This window comes from Mycteria americana, chromosome 3 (genome assembly GCF_035582795.1).
Source record: "Mycteria americana isolate JAX WOST 10 ecotype Jacksonville Zoo and Gardens chromosome 3, USCA_MyAme_1.0, whole genome shotgun sequence".
Classification (NCBI taxonomy): Eukaryota; Metazoa; Chordata; class Aves; order Ciconiiformes; family Ciconiidae; genus Mycteria; species Mycteria americana.
The window spans coordinates 104,886,610-104,905,902 of NC_134367.1; the positions used below are offsets into that span (position 1 = coordinate 104,886,610).

Genomic DNA, 19,293 nt, shown 5'->3' on the forward strand with positions numbered 1-19,293 from the left:
CATGTAGCGGTAGACATCAAAAATGGGATCTGGCTTCTATTAGTTGAATCTCTGGTTGGCAAAGTCCCCTGATTTTGCCCAGGCTTGTCCAAAAACCTAGCTTAATTATCATCATCAATAAAAAGCTAAAGGCATTTTATCTACAAGGTAGCGAATGCCTCCCCTCAAAAGAGGGAGTTCCATGATAAGAGCTAATCTAAAAAACCTGAGGAATGCAAACTATTTTCTCAGTTGCAAAAACAAGAAAGAATTGCACAAACACAAGTTAAAACAACTACTGGTAACCTTGCGCTTCTACACAGCCACCTTCTCCTGGGCTAAGGCCCTACCCAGTGTCCTTTGGGTAGCTATGCTTTGAACAAGCCCAATGTTCAAAGGATGGAGTCCCAAAAGAAGGCATTACTTTTATGCATCTTCACAAATACAGGCCTTCCCATTAACCTTATTTTCTGAGTTCAGAAAAGCAGTGCAAGGCTACCTTCAAAGTAGCTTCAGCCTTTTCAACGGGGAAGTCAGAAAATCAGTACACATTTTATTTTGTAGATTTTTGTAGATTTTATTTTTTGCCAGGCAGCCTGTAAGACAGCTCATTCTGGTTGGTCAGACCACCTAAAACTTACGAAAGACTTTACTTTTTATACTTTGAGTTACAGTATAGTTTTCTGAAACTTCTACAGACAAAGCTTAACTGTGTTATACCCTACATACACTAACCTGTTAACATGAGGTGTTGATTATTAGATCAGTCACGGTGCCTGCTACTAAATCAATTTTTTTCCCCACTTTCTCTTCTGCAACAGATTAACATTTACAGTCTATAGATGTGCAAGAATTCCATGGTGTTGGTACACTATTGCTTTGACAATATTTTCTTTGAAAGACCCTCTAAGTTACAGAAGATCTAGTTACCTCCAGAAACTGGTCCACCTATTTGTCACAGTCAGACACACAACTATCATTCTGTTACAGAATTCAAAAATTTTTGTATTAACTACACAAATTACAAAATATTCCTTGTCCATTAAAACACATACTGGAAATAATTGATCATCATAACCAAATCAATTAATAATAGATACCAATGCTAACCACCTTTTAAATGAAGCCTAACCATTATTTCTGTTCTTCTCTACGCCAGCCCAGGCCGCAGCAGAGCATGCCTCAATAAATTAAGACATCAAACTTTATTGTATTAAAGAGTTGAAGTCCAACATATACTTTCTATGAAGCCTGAACATACATAAAAAAGAAATCTTTCAATTCCACCTGCATTAATATTTAATTCAAGCCACTATCATTTGCAGCACAATACAGAAATTAAATTGCTATAGTGGGTCAAATCATCAGCCCGATATCCTGTTTCTAGCAGCAGCTTACCCTATGTCCTCCAGAAGAAAACACATGAAATATCACAGCAGACACTACTAGCATGATCTGTCCTAAGGTAAATTTCTTAATCCCTATCAGATACTCTTGATTTATGCCCTACAGCCCCACAGTTAACATCCCTTCAGCTGTAGCTGTGACTGTTCCTCCTGTCCCTAGGAATAGTTCACTTTCCTTTTTCATCCTGCCAGGCTCTTGGTTTATATGCTTGCCTTTGGCGGTAAGTATTACAATTACTTGTATTTTAAGAAAAATGGTGATTTACGGGTATTATATACATTGTCTTTCAAAATACTCCCTATAACTAGTCATTGTATCAAAGAGTAATGGAATTATTACTTATTAATGGCCAAACATCATTTTGCACATATATGTCCTACCTCCTCTAACTGACCTCCTTGAAACAAAGCTACACTAACATTTTCAGTTCATCTTCCTATGAATATCTTCCAATCTCTCTTCTTTGATAGGAGATCACAAATTGATTATTCCAGCTGAATTTGAGCACCAGTTTAATAGCGTCCTTGTGTTATTTACACAGCATTGCACAATGACTGTGGCATTTTTTTCTGCCCAATGCTAAGCATTAAGGAGGTGCACAAGTTCAAATGAAACACTGTTGAAATCTTCCTCCCCACCTTAATAAATATAGTTAATTTACAATCCAGTAACATGAACGAGTAATTTGATTATTCCCTCTAACGTGCATATTCTTGAATTTATCAACATCATCTGCCATGCTTCCCTTTTACCCAGCTTTCTTGGATTCCCTTTACAATTTCTCAGTCTTCTTCAGTCTTGCCTAATCCAAATACTTTTGCATCATTAGCAAGTTTTGGCACACCATCATTCATCTAGTTTATTAGATCACCAACATACACCTTCACCACCCTCTTTTCAGAGTTGTTTCTACATCACATGGTAATTTAAGGTTTACATTGTTACTGACAAAAAAAAAAAAAGTATTCTTAGTCATAAGAAAAAGTACACTCTTTGAGAACTAGAAAGGAGAGCTGCAATTTCCAAAAGAGTTGCTTGGTTTTAAGCAAAGCTCAGTATCTAAGCTCTTCATTTGAGCAGAACACAAGACTGTCACAACATCTACAGGACATCAGAGCGGGGCTCTGTAGGTCGGTGTTCTCTTCTTCCCAGGACATCACCCATCCAACAGGTCACATACCTGACTCCCTCCAGAAAAATCCTTTGGTTAGAAATCCTTCTTAATGTTACCTAAATTTATGCCTAATTAGTGCTATGTTTATAGTCCCTTAGGTATTTTCAGAAGCTGCTCATGTATAGTTGACTGCAATACGTACAACTGCTTATTAGGGCAGCAATGATAGGTGGGAAATATATTTTAAAACAAATATGCACATTCCTTTTACATGCTTTGTGCTGCATCATAGTCTTGTGTCCTTAATTCCAGATGGCACTTTTATCATCGATTTGCTGACCTTGAGAAACACTTTAAAGAGCAATCTTAAAGCCTTCTTTACTTTCCTCTGCATCTAAAGCCAAAAATACCAATCAACATTGCTCAGATGGCAAGGCATTACGTTTGCATAGTTACATTACCTTTATATGACCACAATCTAATCTTGCCAATTCACTAAAACTGGGCCAAATTTCTTGATATTATGCACAGACATTGAAAGTTGAATAGAATGAAATTAAAATGCTCCTAATGCCTCAAACCTTCATATGAAGTCATCCTCGATTTCAGTAAGTTTGCTTTAAAAAAATGTATTCCACTATACATTAACAAGTAAAAAACAACCACAGATTTAGCTAGTGAAAGTCACTCTCATTAATTCAAAAGAAAAATAGCTCAACTGTGCTATCTTAAAGGAATCAGTAAAACCAATACGAAGATTTCTTGCCTACCAAAGCATCAACTGTGAATAAACAGGTTAAAATTACCTAAAGATTTATTTAAACAGAAGAGGTGCAAGCAGAAGAAAAGGGTAGTATGTATGCGTTTAACAAGGAAAGCCAAATCTGATTTTCATCTAAAAAGTAATGTCAATAACAATTTTGATTCCTCATATATTTAAGATAAGCTGTATCTTGTTATATCTTTTAGCTTAAAAATTTTCAGCAAGCTTCAATTTTGTGTTCTGGTTGCTTATCATTAAAAACTACTAGATGTTTCAATCATAAGCTCCATTTTGTCAGGCAGCTTAACAGTAAAAAATAAAACAAAAAAACACCACACCAAAAAAAATCCCCAAAAACTATCCCCAAAGACTGGATAGTCAAGCCAAATACTATCAAGAGACAGGAAAAAAGAAAATAACCATCCCAATAATGCACACAACCCAAAAATAAAGATGTAGTGTTACTGCCTCAAAATCACACTCTTTCACAAAAGAGATGAAGACCAAGTCAACAAAACGCCCATAACCTCATAAAGCACCTGAATGTCAGCTTTTGGACACTTGGGACATTCGACTCATTGATTCTTTCACAGTCCAGAGTTCTCCTCACTCCCTCCTACAGCCCAGAGGAAAGAGAGGGGAAGAGTCATGGACTGCAGTTCCTGCTCCCAGGGCTATTTCCACATTTGTGAGGAGCCCTATTCCTTCACAGCGTGCGAGATGTCTCCTCATAGACCACCTCTTCAGCTCCAAGTGCACAGCAAACCAGAAGGTCTTAAGCAGAAGACGGGCACCTGTGTAGGACAGGCTACACTCACTCTGGACACAGACCGGATCCAGCACAACCAGAGGAAGCTACGAGTGCCCACTGAGGTTTGAGGTCTCCTGCACTAGGCACAGGAGGATGGGCTTAGGCAGTGGAACCAAAATCCCACTTTTATCATGATCTTAGACTTCAGCTCAGGTCTACCTCACTTCCTTTAGGATCTAGTCTTTAATTTTGATTTTTTAATATATTTTTTAAAACAATCCAAGAGGTGGAGTCAGCAGCTTTCACAGTCTCTGAATAGAGAACCAGTAGCTTTCAAAAATGGAACCAGACCTTTTCACATCAAATTTCAGAGAATCTTGTGCACAGGCATACTCCTCACAGGAGGAACATCTACAGGGTAACAGTTTGTTTTCACAGATCAGGAGCTGTTCCAGTGGAACTCCACAAAGTATAATAGGCCAAGGCACGCTGCACTCCACGATAGACTTAGACATAAAAATACTTTTATGGCATCTGCTCAGCATAAAAATTAAGCCTTTATTGAAATCTTCTTGTAATTGAGCTGGATACACATGCACAAATATATTGCATACTAAGTATTATAGCCTGGCTCCTGCAAAGACTTGTATACATTTTATTATTATGTATATAAAAGAAATTCCGTGGTTTCAAAAGCACTATTCATGAACGTGAATTTAAGCACATGGGTGGGTCTTTGCAGGACTAAGACCCATACGCTACTGAGCGGCACTGCCTGCTGAAAACTTTTTATCTTTGTATACTACCAGCAGTTTATACCCCCCCCCCCAGCTGACTAACCCTTGCAACAGAGAAGGACTTGATTCCAGCTGAGGAGCTAGAGTTCAGGTATACTTTTCACACTGCATATATCTATGCTAAACTTAAATCCAGATTAAAATGAGCTACTTAAGTAACACTTAATCAAACACAGCCTCACTGGATATGGAGAGAAATGGAATGAAGAGCAGCCGCTTTGGCTGTAGTGGTACAAAACACGCATAGAAAAAGGAAACCATAGAGTTACCAGAAGTATGTAGACAAGTCTTTTTTTTTTTTTGTATTAAATACTTTCTCCAAGATTGGAGGAGCCACTGGCAGCCAAGACAATTTGCTAAGTGTACAAAAGCAGATGTATTTCATAGAAAGCCATTCTATACCTAAGTTACGATAACTGACTCACAGGCTTCTGCTGGACGAGAACAACCAGGAGAAAAGTCAGTCATTAGCACTAACATTGGTTGCTAATTAACGTTCATGAACAACACTGCACCAAAGCTACTTCTGCTACTATTACAGAAACATTTAAAGACACCTTTAAAACTGTAAGTATAACATACATACAAAAGGTCGATTTGCTCAGTACTGAGATCAGTCCTGCAGTCCTCACTCTGGCCTTGATCTGCACCACTAGATCCTCTGAAGTTGCATCGAGCCAGTTGTGCTTTCAAGCTTCTCACACACAAATGCAACGGCGGAATTGACGGCCACAAGCTCCGTCACAGATTTTGGGGACTACCTTTTAGCTGATGGACTGTGCTTCAAAGCGTAAGTTTGCAAAGCTCCCAACTTTTGTATCATGACCCATTAGACACACACAAGTGCCCTCTGCCTGCAAGCAACTCTGGCACAGCCTCCTAAAGAAACCAAAAAAAGTTCAAGAAAGTACTGCCAATAACAGAACAGGGCCTAAAGCTTATTTGCATTACTATAATATCAACACACGCTTTATTTTACACCATGTAACAAGTACTAGATGTCAGCTACAGACCCCCCAGAGAGCAAAAGCAAAAGCTGTATAATCTGTATTTTGTCACTCATATTTGATAGGACATTCTCAGCTGGATAACCAGAGAGCAGTCCCTGCTACAACCGCCTCCCCTCACATCTCTCCCCTAAAAGACCTGACGACCTTCTCTCTTAATATGGAGGTTGGCAGGTGGTGACTTGTGATTTGGGGGGAGCCATTTTATATGTATATTTTTCCAAACTCTGAAGAACTTCAACATATAACAGTGCTTTCAGAATAACCAAACCCAGTAGTGATTATCTGCATAGAGTTTAAAGAAAAAAGAACTGGCTTCTAGTAGAAGTATTTCTTTCAGCTACGGTTTCAGGCTACATGCCAAAAATCCCAGAAAACTTTTTGGGCAACAGCATACTGAATCTGAGCCTTTACCGGTCACTGTTTGTTCCCACCTTGGTAAAGTTACAAACAGCCGAAGAGTTGCTTATAATGGAAACATCTGATTATTTTATGCAAATCAGAGATAAAACGTTCTCGATAGGAAAGCTCCAGCACACATTATATCCACATACCACACATACATTATGTAACGCTTGTCCCAAATACACTCCGATAAAAAGAGCTAGTTTGAGATCTTAAAAATTCATTGACTTTGCCACATCAGAAATGAGAGCAGATGTCATTCTTCCCTGCCTCGCTGCGATCTTTTCTGCATAAGTCGGCGTTACATATTTGCTGAAGACGAACAGCCAGTTTAGGCTTGACTGTAACTAACAAAGAACAAGGTAAACCCCTGGGCGGGGGGAAGGCAAACACAGGCATGCCGCGGTGTAAATACAAGCAGCCCAGCCGAGAGCCCTGCCCGTTCCTAGCTATTTACAAATACCTCTTGATTATACAAATGCCACGTTATCTGGGTGTCTAGCAGATTAAATTCACAGGCTGGCCGGACTGTCCGAGGCTTGTTTATCGCAGGTCACCGACTGGCATTTGTAACCCGAGCTTAGCTATTTTCGTAATTTACAAACAGCAGCGTATACGCCGCTGAGCTGTAACTGCACACGGCAGAGCATAACGAGCCTTACGCCAATATTGCCGATCGCGCACACAGAGGAAAAGGCGTAACTCGGCTTGTTTCAAAGTCAGCGCGGGGGGCTGATAGGCGCGGGGACGCGCCCGAGCCCAGACTCGAGCAAACTCAGCGGCGGCTCCTTACCTGCTCGGCGGCCGCCCGGGCAGCGCGGCGGCTCCGGCTTTGTGCGCTCCCGCGGGAGGCGGCTGTCCCGGCGCGGGAGGCGGCGGCTGCCGGCGGGACCCGAAGCGGGCGGGGAGCGCGGCGGGCCGCTCCCCGGGGGCGGTGGGGAGGGAGACCCGCTCCCGCCGCCCCGGCCCGGCCACCGCGGGGAACTTCGGCGGGGCGGTCGGGAGCTGGGGCCGCCGGTGGCGGCGGCGGCGGCGCGGGGGGCCGGGGCGCCCTGAGCTCCTGCTGCCGCCCGCGGGGTGCGGGAAGGAGGGAGGCCGGGCGGGAGGGAGGAGACTGGTGTCCCGCGGGGGCGAGCGGGGCCGGCGGGCAGGCGGGCGAGCCGGAGGCGGCGGGGCCGGGGCCGGGGCCGGGCTGGGGCTGGGGCGGCGCGGGGAGTCACAGCCCAGGAATGCCAGGAATGTGGGGCGGCCGCTGCGGCCGCGGGGCCCGGAGACGTCGGGGACGCGACTTGGGATTTCTTTTCTCTTTTTTTTTTTTAACTATTCCCCCCCCAAGGAAGGAGGAGGGCTGAAACCCACCCCGCGGAGGAGGGAGAAGGAGGGAGGAAGAGGAGGGCACAGGCTCCTGCCAATCCGGGCGGGTGCCGGCTGCAGCTCTCCCGAGGAGGGCAGAGCTGCCAAGCGCGGGGCGCCTTCCTCTCCTCTCCTCTCCTCTGCTCTCCTTTTCCCTCCCCTCCCGTCCCGTCCCGCCTCCCCGCCCCGCCGGGGGGAACCGGCCCCTTCCCCGCCCCTCCCGCCGCGCGTGTCGGCGCGGGGCCCGGGCCGGCCGGGACCCGCCGTTGGGTTCCGCGCACGTGTCGGCCCGGCCCGCGGCGGAGGGGGCCGCGCGGGGGCGAGCCCGGCGCCCTGCGGGGCGGCGCGGCCGGGAGGGAGGCGCTGCGGCGGCCCGGGGCGGGGGACACCCCAGAGGGACCCGGGGCGGGAAGGAGCGAGTGGGGAGCGCGCTAAGGCAGGCCTCGCACGCGTGGGCCGTGAAGCTCCTGCGTTCCCCCTTCCAGCCCTCCTGTACGTAGGCAGGGTGCCACCTTGCTTCCCTCTTGCCCCTCTCCTGCCCTGCCATAACCCCCTGTTCATCTCCCTCAGTCTTGCATTACCGCAAGTTTCTTCTCCTGCGCTCCCTGTCTTCACTCCTCCTGCTTTTCCCACTTCAGCCCTTTCGGTCTCCGGCTCGCTGTGTGACCCTCACTTCTAGAAGGGTGGTTATCCCTGCTCCTCCAGCTGTGCAGAGGGCTGCTGCATGGAAAAACACCCATGGTGCTGCCGTCATGCACGTGCCTTGCTGGAAAGCAAGCAGGAGAAAACCTGAAGTTGGTTTGAAATGTGGCGGTTGGTAACTACGTGAAATGCCCAGGATGCTTGGCAGATGTGTCTGCTGTAAGAGAGAGAAGGGGCAGAGAGCGCACCACGCTGTAGGAAGCAATGAGTACCGTCGGGAAGGTTGGGACTACCAAGAGATGTTGAATGGATCGCACCAGACCAAGTAGGCTTAAGAATGGTGTGAGTATTAGAAATGATGTGTAGATGCTCTTGCATGTCATAGCTGATGGACAATTTGCAAAATTATTTTGGCCTTAGACTACATTTATTTAAAATTACCCACATTCCAAAAAGTGTATAGAAATACTTCTGGTACCAGTGGGCACCAGCAGAAATGTCAAAGGGAGGTATCCCTCTAAAACTGTGACACCAGAACTTAAGGACTCCTACAAGCAGGGGAAATTAAGAAAAATAGTGATAAATGAGAATTTATACTATTATTGAGTTGCTGTGCTTTTTTGCTACTTGTACACCTTACTGAAAGGAGTACGTGAGCAGATTCGTTGGAGTCAGGATTACTCAAGATTATTAATGGTAAGAGGATCCAGAGCTGAGAGAGGGAGAAACAGCACAGATTCTTGATTTTGATAGATAAGTAATTGTATTTAAATACTGTATGTGGAATCACAGGCCTGTGCCTTACCTCTGGCATAATAATATTTTAATTACATTTTGCAAGGAAAGTCCTTTTCATCTGAGACTCAAACATTTTACAAACACCACACCTTAATGAAGTAAGTAATTATCCCCATTTTACATACGGCTACACTGAGGCACTAAGAAGTGACACCTTTTAAGATTTTAACTTGAATTATACTTGACCACATGTAGATACAGAGCTTTGAGTAACAATCTGGAAGAAACGTCAGGTGTCAGAATGAGATGATAAGATGGATCATAGAGCTGCTGTGCTCTGAATTTATACAGTTCAGCTTTATGCCAGAAAACAGCTTTCCCCTACTGAGTGGAAAGTTCATGAGAGGGTAGCATGCATCAAAAATAGGGTTTAACTTGTTTGGTTCTTGTCAGGTTCTCCCCATGCTGGGGCAGATGTAAGGATGTTGTTTTTAAGACAATGAATACTGACTTTTGCATCTGTGCCTCAAGGTGGTGTGCTGGCTACCTTAAGCCTTTTAGGCGAATTCCTGGTTTGCAGCTGGTCACTTTCACTTTCATAGGTCTCTCTGCATTTGAAGTAAACTTATCTAATGACCTTAACTGCAAATGAAATAATGTTGCAAGAAGCATAAACATGCTGACAGATGGGAAGATTTGGAGGGGAGATTTTAGGTATTGGTTACCCGCAGGATGGGGTCCCTTAGAAGAAATAAAACCAGCTAGAATAAATATAATCAGACTACTTGTCAGCAAGAGCTTTTACTAAAAGGTCAGCTCAACAAACTGCAAAATGAAATGTATTTCAAACTTACCCAACCAAGAGAAGCTCCCGAAACTGGGAATGAAGATCATTACTTTTTAATGAGATTACTTCATGCAGTGATTAATGTCTGTATTAGACTCTCAGAGATTGTAGCAGTAGGTGCTTTAGAAAAACCAAGCTTCCCAGAGATTATAGCCAATTACTGCAAAGAGTCTGCCATGAGGAAATCTGTTGTGTTGGTGCTACTACCGCTTTCTAGGACCACTGAAACCTGGCATCTTTACATACATCTTTGTTCCCCAAGAGCTGTCAGGACTATACAACCCTGGAATTAAAACCAACAGTTCCTACCTGCTACCTGGGGAGTGGTTTCATAAAATAGTAAAACTAGATTAGACGTTCCTCATGCCGTTTCAAAAATGGGATTTTAGAATGATACAAATCATTAATTTGGTTCCAAACCCCTGTGCTGGTTCAAATTTGTCCAGAAAACTTTGATGGTTAATCTTCTGTCAATCATATGTAGCCTTGATTATTTATTATCTTTCTATGCTGCTAGGGAATCATGTTACAGCAATGGTTTGGTTGTTTTTTTTTCCTGAAAAGGTGGCAACTCTAAATTATATTTAGAGACTTTATTGACTTGCTGTAATGATTTATGGAGTTTGCCTCCAAATTATTCCCTCTGCTCTGGTATAAGCTAATTTTTATACTGGTTCCTTCTACAATTTCATCAGGATTATTATATTAAGATGCTCTACAAAATAGTAGAGTAGATGGGAAATAACTTATTGACATAGGACTGTACCTCAGTTACCTTAGCTACCAGTCTTCGGTCTGTTCTTGGGCATGTAGCAGCACATCGCTGTGTCTTAGTTTTCTTGTCTGAAAATTGAGATAATGATAGTGATCTTAAGAAGGTGCTTTTTGATTTGCAGATGAAAGCACTGTATACAAGAGAGATGTTATTATTTTTTTTTTTCCAAATTGTGGATTTGACAGGCCTGAATGTTGTCTCAAAACCCTTGTGAAAATAAAGCCCAACACCATTCAGCTTGACCAAATGGTTAACTATCAGCAGAGGAAAACTGATTTTGTCTGGGTCAAAATACAGGACACATTTATTATCTGAAGCTATGTGCAATGAATTTTGAAGTGTCTTAGCACCTTGCTAGCAAGACCTGTATTAAACATATTTTGAATGTGTTTAAACCCAGGCTAAAGTAATTCTAGAGTCTTGTTATAACATGGAAAAATCTCAGTCCTTGTTGGCTGGTGAAACCATGTCATAACCTGTTTTGTATAAAACTGTCTTTAAACTGTGCTTAAGCAACAGCTGGTGGTTTCTCCTGTGAACAGTAGATGATGTTTAATTAGCCTTACAGTCATCTACATTACAATCAAATCAAAGAATGCAGTTGCAACACATTCCCGATTTGTATTGTAAATGTGACCCTAACTGTGTTCCTAAAATCTCTGTCATGTGCTACAGCTGGGTACACTGACCTGATTGTAACGTAAGCAGAAACTTAGTGCACTAGCAGAAATTCCCATTCCTAAAATCATATTCATTCTTTATAAATTGATACTTTTAATGTTTGAAGCTTACCACAAGCAAAAAAAAAAAAAGTTTACTTCTCTAGTATTCTGTGCTCTCATTAATTATTCCATTTAATAATGCTTCTCAAAATCATCTCTTAGAAAAGGAATTTGGATTACACAATCTTGGAAAGCAAACCTGTTGCCACCAAGCATGAGCTAACATGTTATAGTACTCTACGGCTTATCACAAGTAAACCAGCACCCAGTTTTGTAGACCAGAAAAAGTCTTGGTTGATTATCTGTGCAAATAAACTATGCTGTGTTGAATATTCTAGTTTGCTTAGAGTTGTATTCTGCCTGAGGACTGACTTAATACCTATGCTTCTTTTCAGCTCTTCAGTAACAGCTGTAAAATGAAAAACCTCTTAGCATTTGTCAGCAAAGTAATGAACTTCTGATTCCATGGTTGTAAGTACCCCAAATGGGATTTAGACGAGCAATATACCTTTCTATGCAACTGTTACTGCTGTCCAAGCTAGAATAGTCTAATGACAGAATGAATAACATTTTTCCAGTTTTCATGGATTATCAATTTGGGTACTTTTAAATGTATCATTTAGCATGGTCATTAGGTCTTCAGATTTCTGAAAACAGTGGTCTCCTGAGCAAAAAAAAATTCACTAGCTTTTAACAGAAGTTAATTTAGCAGCATGCCTAGAAGTCAGCATACACCACTGATTTGTAGGTATTTTACTGGCTGCTCACTTCTGGTAATCATAATCTTTATGTGTCTCAGCATGGATTTAAGCGTCTGACTGTGGGCACCCACAGTCAGATTTTGAAAATATTTTGTTGCCACTTAGAGATAAATGGCTTCTTGAGAAATGTGGTTTTGGGACTGTCACAAACTTGTGTAACTTGAATTGAGCCATTAATGTTTGCTTATCTCTGTGAAATGCGTGTAAGACCATGCTTGGATATGAGAGTACTGTGAAGTGCTGAATTTTAAGACTTTCTGAAATTAACAGTGAAGTGCACTGTAAAAGAATAAAACCTCAGCTAGATGTACCTCAGCTTTTTGAAGTCTGTATATTGTTTCTAAAAGAGCCTGGATTCTCATTCTCGCTTTTGGTCAAAATTAACAGGAAACTTGCTCTGAGTTAGAGCAATTTGGGAATGCTGAGAGGTATATATAGATATTGATTAGTTTCTATGCTGACTATCATTTGCATGATACACTAGATACCCTGGAAATATTTAAAACACACAAAAACATTTTCCTGGAAAGGACTAATACAAAAATGGTATGATAAATATCAATAAAACTATTAGAATTTAGACTTGGAAGAGATAAGGAGATCGAGTGATAACCAAAGTCATTAAGATGTAGAATGCAGTTGTTTTCTCCTTGCATATTTATTTATTCTATTGGATCATTTCAGTCAGTGGTTCATAAACTATGGCTGTTTGAGATGGATTTTGCACTGCAATTAGTTGGGTGACTGAAAACTCACTCTAGAACTTGCCTGTAAAAAGGGCAGAAGTAACATTGAGGTGGTTATAATGTGTGTAAGATAAGGAGGTGTACTTTTGTCTTATCTATTCAACATTTTAATAGAGAAATACTGGAAGATTTTAGAGACAGCATTAAGATAGATAGAGGCTAATAAGTAATTTGATTAGTTTGTCATGAGTGGTGTAGGTGATGTTCCTAATTATTTCACTGACTGATAGAAGATTTGACCAGTAGGTGAACACAATAAGAAGCAAGTATAGATTCTCAGATAATACCTACATAAAAGTTATATATAACACTTTAAATATATAAATATATATAATAAATATATGTGTATAATAAATAAATATATATAGGCCATAACAAAAGAGAAATTAAGTATGAGCTCAAGGCTTTAATTTAGGTAGTTCATAGGAATGGGATGTTCAAATGGAGATTAGGCACAACAAGGGCAGCCATGATAAATGATCAAGAACTTGGAGTATAGAGGTCAACAAAGAAGCAAAACTCAGACTTTTGAAGGCAATCGTGCAGATGTCGGCCACATACCACTGTGAGAGTTGGCCTTTGAGGAAAAGAGAAATTAAAAGTAATTAAAAAAAAAAGTTAATAAAAGACTTAAAGGTGATAGAGGGAGGAAATTACTGAATGTAAACCAAAGAAAAACCAGATGTAGAGAGCCCTAACTAGAAAAAGAGATAATGTAACTTACCAACGGGCATTTTCTACATGCCCCATTTATAAAAAAAGTTGGTGGTAAAGATGGAAAGAGGCAGAGATGGCTATGAAAGGTGGATGCCTTTTAGCTTATATGTAATGCACTTATGTCTTAACCACTTTTCTCTCTCGCTTGAACAGAATGATACTCAGAGTAGACGTACCTGTGTACGGTTAAGAGTACAATCCTTAACAAAAATGGGGGCCAAAGGACATGCAAGCTATGGACCCATGAAAGTCAGGGAGGAGTGGGCCATAAGGGAAATAGGTTCCCATCTTACCAAATGCCCCCTGAAACCTGATAACTCTTTGCCCATAAGATATAGCAGTCTTTGATAGTATCATGAATGTATTTTTTGGTGTTAATATTTGTAGTGTGAAAGATTTGCTTGGTATTGCCTGTTCTGCTGGCAGCAGAACTATAAAGAGAGGGAATTTACCATTAAGAAAAAAAGAGAGTTCCAATCTTATTTACAGTTCAGTAATTGGTAATTTGAAGCCCTAGACAATATGGACTTGATGTGTCATATCATAATGTAATTGCTGTAATTATTTATAATTTTCTTCACTGCACGTTAGTTCTTTAAGCATTATGCTAACGACTATATTCACAGTGTTTAAAAATGATGTCTTTAGAACACGAAGGAAAGACATAAATACCTTTTCACTAGTGTAACCATTGCTATAGCTGCAAACCATTCACAGTTCTTCAGTTCAAGACAGTATGTGTGCACTTAAATAACAAATATTTTTTATATGTTTGCTTTCTTCCTCCACCCTTCCAATATACTAACAAGTGTTAAACAACTAACACCCTGCTCTTGTTTTCAATCCTTTATATTGTGAAATAATTTTACCATTGTTTGTGGTAATGAGTCTATCTGTGTAACTGCTCAGCCACTTTAAATTCAGAGGTTAACACTTCTGCAGAAGTTTGTAGATTATTAAAAATCACAATAATGTTACACTGCATGCAAAGGTCAGAGAATATTTTCCTGTGATGAAAATTATTCCGAGTAATTGCACTTAATATGTAAGAGACACTTAAATGAAAGCAGAAGCTGTAAGATAGTTTTATCCTTGTAAAACACACAAGTTATAAAACACAAGAATGCATTTACTGTGGGAAGGTTTCTATCATTTTTCTATCATTACTATCATTTATGACAGATAGGTGTTAGGAATTAGAGCATGGAGACTTAGGGTCTTGTTACATAGTGTTATAATTGATCTACGCTGGTGTCGCCACAGTCCTGTCCACTCTCTCCTGCATATCCCCATTCCATCTGTTGAGCTGGGTCAGGCATTTATCTGATGCCACAGTGCAGCAGTTTGGAGACTCAAGCTGTACACCAGCTGATGTTACCAGAAAGGTCTTTGTCTAGTATAATACCCATTACCAGCTTAACCATCTCACCTAGCAGTTCAGATCAGCACCGTAGCTGTCATAAGGGAGCAGTGGCAGCATACAGGTGGGGGACAGGAGGAAGGATGGGAATGTGGCAACATTGCCTCAAGGTGTTTTAGACTGCCACGGAGCACCCATGGGTTCCTGTTCAGCACCTGCATGTGATTCACTGTGTCACCTTAGACAAGCCAGGTAACCTCAGTCACCTTTTCAATACTATGAAACATATCCACTGGTGTTTCGTAGGCAATACTGGACAATGTGATCACCAAATAATAGAGCAGCTGTAGGTATTTTATCCACTAATACGTTCATTCAGTTGACCCTAATCAATATGAGCACTTCAGTAGCAGTTTCCCTTAGTAGGTAAGAGAAACCTACAGAAACACCCCATTTCCTTTGGGAACAAAGTTATAGTTTAGAATTTGTGATATGCTGTGGTGTCTGATTTTGTTAACGAACTGTAAAAAAGATTGTGCAGGTCACTCCAACTTTTTTTTAAGAGCATAAGACTAGACAGTTAAGAAATCTAAGGTGTAAGGTTTTCTATGCATCCTAATGGCGCCCTCCTTTACATTTGTTCTGTTCACTGAACAAGGTATGGGTTCTGTGGAGAAATGCAATTGTATGAAGGATAGGAAATCTAAGGGTATGTAAGCAATCAAACATTGTATTTTACAACAATAGCTCACTGGGCTTTATTAGTGCAGACTTAACCTTGTAACTCTAGTACTAACACCTAAACTGCCACGTTCTCAGTTACCTACTTGCATTAGTAGAGATGGAGAATTTTGTTTTCCAGAGGCAAGAGGAATCATGTAGTACAGGGTGGGGTTTAGGTGAGGCTAAGGGAAATGATCTGGCTTTCTTCTCTTTCACCCCCAGCCTGGCAGAGTTTCTGCCTGTTTAGTGCCTCAACAGGGAAGCTGGGAAGCTAGAACCATGTCAGACGCAGAGCGCCTGGCCTATTTCTGTCTTTGTCTGGGTCAATGGGATTGCTCCAGCTCCCCAGGTGCTCTTTGATGTGTGTACATATGTGTGTATATATAGATACATGAAATAGGCTTTACCTGACAGATTCCAAGTCTGGCAAGGAAGAATATGGGGGAAAAGCTTTATCTAGTTTCTGCTCCTTGTAGTGTCCAAGCAGGGTGGGATTTTCTCATCAGAAGCTCTTTCCCTCTCTTTCTCTTCTGGTTTTGTTCCATCGTGTGCTCTGACATAAGCTGCAGTAATATGAATTCAACCTTTAGTGGTTTTTGTATTCTACTTACTGTTCTGGCCCTTTACCAAAAATGATAGTAAGGAATGCAGGTGAGAAAATGTAAATGGTGACTTTTAACATTTGGTAAGAACTGAATGGAATTTCAAGGACAGAGAAAAGCCACTTCACAAGGCTGAGGTAGTTTTCTCTGCTTGAAATCATGGGTTGCTCCAAATCAGGGAATTTTGAGAGCCTCTTAGAAAGACCTCAAGAATTCTAGCCAGTAGAGAGGATAGAATTTTTAATTAATTTTATTATTACCAATTTTTATTTTTAATAATAAAATTATTAGTTTTAATAATATATTCTTGATATAATTAAATTATTAATTAATTTTAATTCTTTAATAATTATTTTATTATTTTTAATAATAAAAATTATTAAGTGTTAGGCAGACTGATGATTGTTATTAACACCCTTTATAACTTGTTATTATTTGTTCAGACTATTTGACCTCATTCTTGTATCTTATACTTCAATCTTACATTTACTACTATTTTTGTATCTTATATTTATTTCTGATAACTAATATATATAATACTAATGAAGCTACTGTGCAAAATAAGGTTGATATGGCAAAAGAGAAAGCAAGTTTCTGTACTCTTCATGAGTCCTTTTATCTTTGCTATAATTAGTTAATTGCTGCAATAGTCAAGTAAAGGATGCCAAATATGAAAGAATTCATTTGTAAATCATTATCAACAGAAACCCAGTACAAATCTGACCATTCTTAGAAATAGGCTTCAGAACAAGTGTTCTCACATATTTAAGTTTACAACAGTGGTCAGGTTCCTTTTTTTTAGCCTCAGCTATCCAGGCATTCATCAGACTGCATCTTAAAAGCTCTGCACACACCAGCTGATTTTTGTTTTTCATGCCTTGTAAGAACTCCAAAGGCTCTCTCTACTCATTTTTCCCCTTCTGAAAAATATGACACCGATCTTGGAAGTTAAAGCTGTTCTACTGAAGCCTTCCCTGAGGGATTCATCATGATGCAGTAGTTTAAATGCTAGTGCTCCCTGTCCATTAGTGCTCCCACTATAATAGCATCTGCAGCAACTGAAAACTCTTTCAACTTCTACAATTGATTAACTAACATTTGTTACTGTCAAATGAGAAACACTTAGCGAATATAACATATAATGAGTATTTGCTTCTTATGGAACATTTGTCCCTTGTCCACCAAGTGGGAGATCCCCTTCAGTTCAGACTGGTCCTCGGCTTTCATGAATTATTTGCCAGTACTGTTAGGGGTTTCCCACTCTTCCACTAGTTCCTGCTCCTCTGCTGTTCTGTGCTCTCCCCTCAGTAACACCTGCACAGTCATCTCTAAGAGTGCATGAAGTTCATCACAGAATTTTCTAGCTTGCTTTTTTTAACTGTTATTTGTTAAGAGGTATTTATGATGGATCAGTTTCATCAATTTGATGGCTTGTTGTTTTGTTCTGGGGCTAGCTGAGAGATTTTATGTGCTAGTGAGTTTGTTGCACCATATTTATTTATAATTAGAGCTCTTGCAAGCTGATTGGTGAGCTGTTTAACTTATCAAGGAAGATTTGTGTAACTCAATTTCCTAAATATGATTGACAGAACAGTGCTTGAGTAAATATTCTCAGAATGATTACAAGAGGCAAGATGTTTAATTAGGTGGAATAATAATCAGATCAGTAATTCCCAGACGCTGATGGAAAACACCATTTTGTTTCAAACCCGCCCCCCTCTCAGGTCGGGGGAAGGGCAACACCTGAGGAAGCGTTTAGAAACCGGTCACCGGCACCCAGGGAAGTTCACAGCAGCTTTAAAATCCTTAAGCCTTCGCTGTTGCTATTTGCATTCAGTGATCAGTGTTAGAAAACACTTAGAAAAGTGTTCTTTTTTTACTTTGTGTTTCTATTTTAGGGTAAAAAAATGTGCAATATTGGGCTGAATTGCCTTTCCCCCCCCTCAAAAAACCCCCAACCCCTAAGAGCAGTTTGGGCAGAACTGAATACTAAACCACTCTGTGATCCTTCTGTAGATCTTTTCAAGTGACTGGGTTATCATCAGGACAGCATCGGGACGGATCAGGACAGCATCAGGACAGCTGCCTTCTCTTTGTCAAAACTCAGGTTCTATGTGGGATCGGGAAAGGGATTTTGGATAAAAGGTCTGACACTGCCGTGACACCCCCACCCCTCTCCCCGACACCTGCTGCCCCTCCGGCCTCTCTTTCCTCACAGCCCTCTACTCCCCACCCCGCCGGGCCGTACCACGGGGCTCTCCCGGTGGCCTGGCTTTGCGGGAAGGCGTCGGTCACACGGCTTCGCCCCCCGGGGCGGTGTTCAGAGCTCCCTCACGGCCGGTCGCCCCGCCCAGCTGTGGGCAACGGCCTCGGGGGCCAATCAGGAGCCGCCCCCGCCCCGCCGCTGCGCTGCCGCCTCCAATGGAGTTTGAATGCTTCCGAACCAGCCAATCCGGAGGGCAAGCGAGCCGGCGCTGCGCCCTCATTGCTAACGAGGCGAGGCCCACATGGCGAGCGGCGTCGCGGCGGGGCCAATCAGCGCGCCCGGGTGCGCCATTGCTTGGGCGTGCACAAACGGCCGCCGGGGCAGCGGCAGCTTTGAATTGCGGCGGGGAGCGCGTCCTGTCGCGGCATCTGCCCGCGCTCTGCTGGTCGCTACCGGCGGTGAGGGGCTGCGGGAGCCGAGCGAGCCGGCAGCCGGGGTTTGGCTGACTGTCGCTGGGCCCCGGTCGGCGTTTAACAGTGAGTGAGCGGGTGGGTGGGGGCTCGGGGCGGCTGTCCGCCTCTGCGCGGCCGGGGCCGTCAGGCAAGCCGAGTGGGCTGGTGCGCTGCGGTACCCCGAGCGCCTCGCAGTGCCGTCCAGTGACGCTTTACCAGAGCGGGTAAGCGCCGTTAGCAGGGCACTGGCCCCGGCTTTCCCCTAGGGTCGGGGTGCGAGCGGTGCCTGCCTTCGGCCCGGTGGGTCCCCGCGCGGGGACGGCGTGCAGCCGCCCGGCAGGCGGCAGAGCCGGGGAGCCGCTCCCTGAGCCGAGGGTCAAGGCCAGTGGGGTTCGTGACAGGCCGAGCCCCCCAGTCCGGGGTGGG

The 19,293-nt window shown here is 42.4% G+C and overlaps 2 protein-coding genes and 1 long non-coding RNA gene across 4 annotated transcripts in view; 1 reads left to right on the top strand and 2 right to left on the bottom strand.

Moving 5' to 3' along the window:
• Window positions 1-7,352, bottom strand: part of PTPN14 (protein tyrosine phosphatase non-receptor type 14) — a 122,385-nt gene extending 115,033 nt beyond the window's left edge. Inside the window, exon 1 of the mRNA XM_075496418.1 lies at window positions 7,017-7,352. The gene's annotated coding sequence lies outside the window, so the exon portion shown is untranslated. The remainder of the gene's footprint in view (window positions 1-7,016) is intronic.
• Window positions 7,353-9,017: 1,665 nt separating this feature from the next.
• Window positions 9,018-18,535, bottom strand: LOC142407208 (uncharacterized). The gene is made up of 3 exons (XR_012774838.1): window positions 18,458-18,535; window positions 16,015-16,170; window positions 9,018-10,646 (listed from the first exon to the last, which is right to left on the bottom strand). It is a non-coding gene; the product is annotated as an uncharacterized LOC142407208 (long non-coding RNA).
• Window positions 18,536-18,826: 291 nt separating this feature from the next.
• CENPF (centromere protein F) overlaps window positions 18,827-19,293 on the top strand; it is a 44,374-nt gene continuing 43,907 nt past the window's right edge. Inside the window, exon 1 of one of the 2 annotated variants that reach the window (XM_075496424.1) lies at window positions 18,827-18,951. The gene's annotated coding sequence lies outside the window, so the exon portion shown is untranslated. Of the gene's footprint in view, window positions 18,952-18,992; window positions 19,092-19,293 lie in introns of those variants that run through there. The other variant, XM_075496426.1, reaches the window with a different exon arrangement.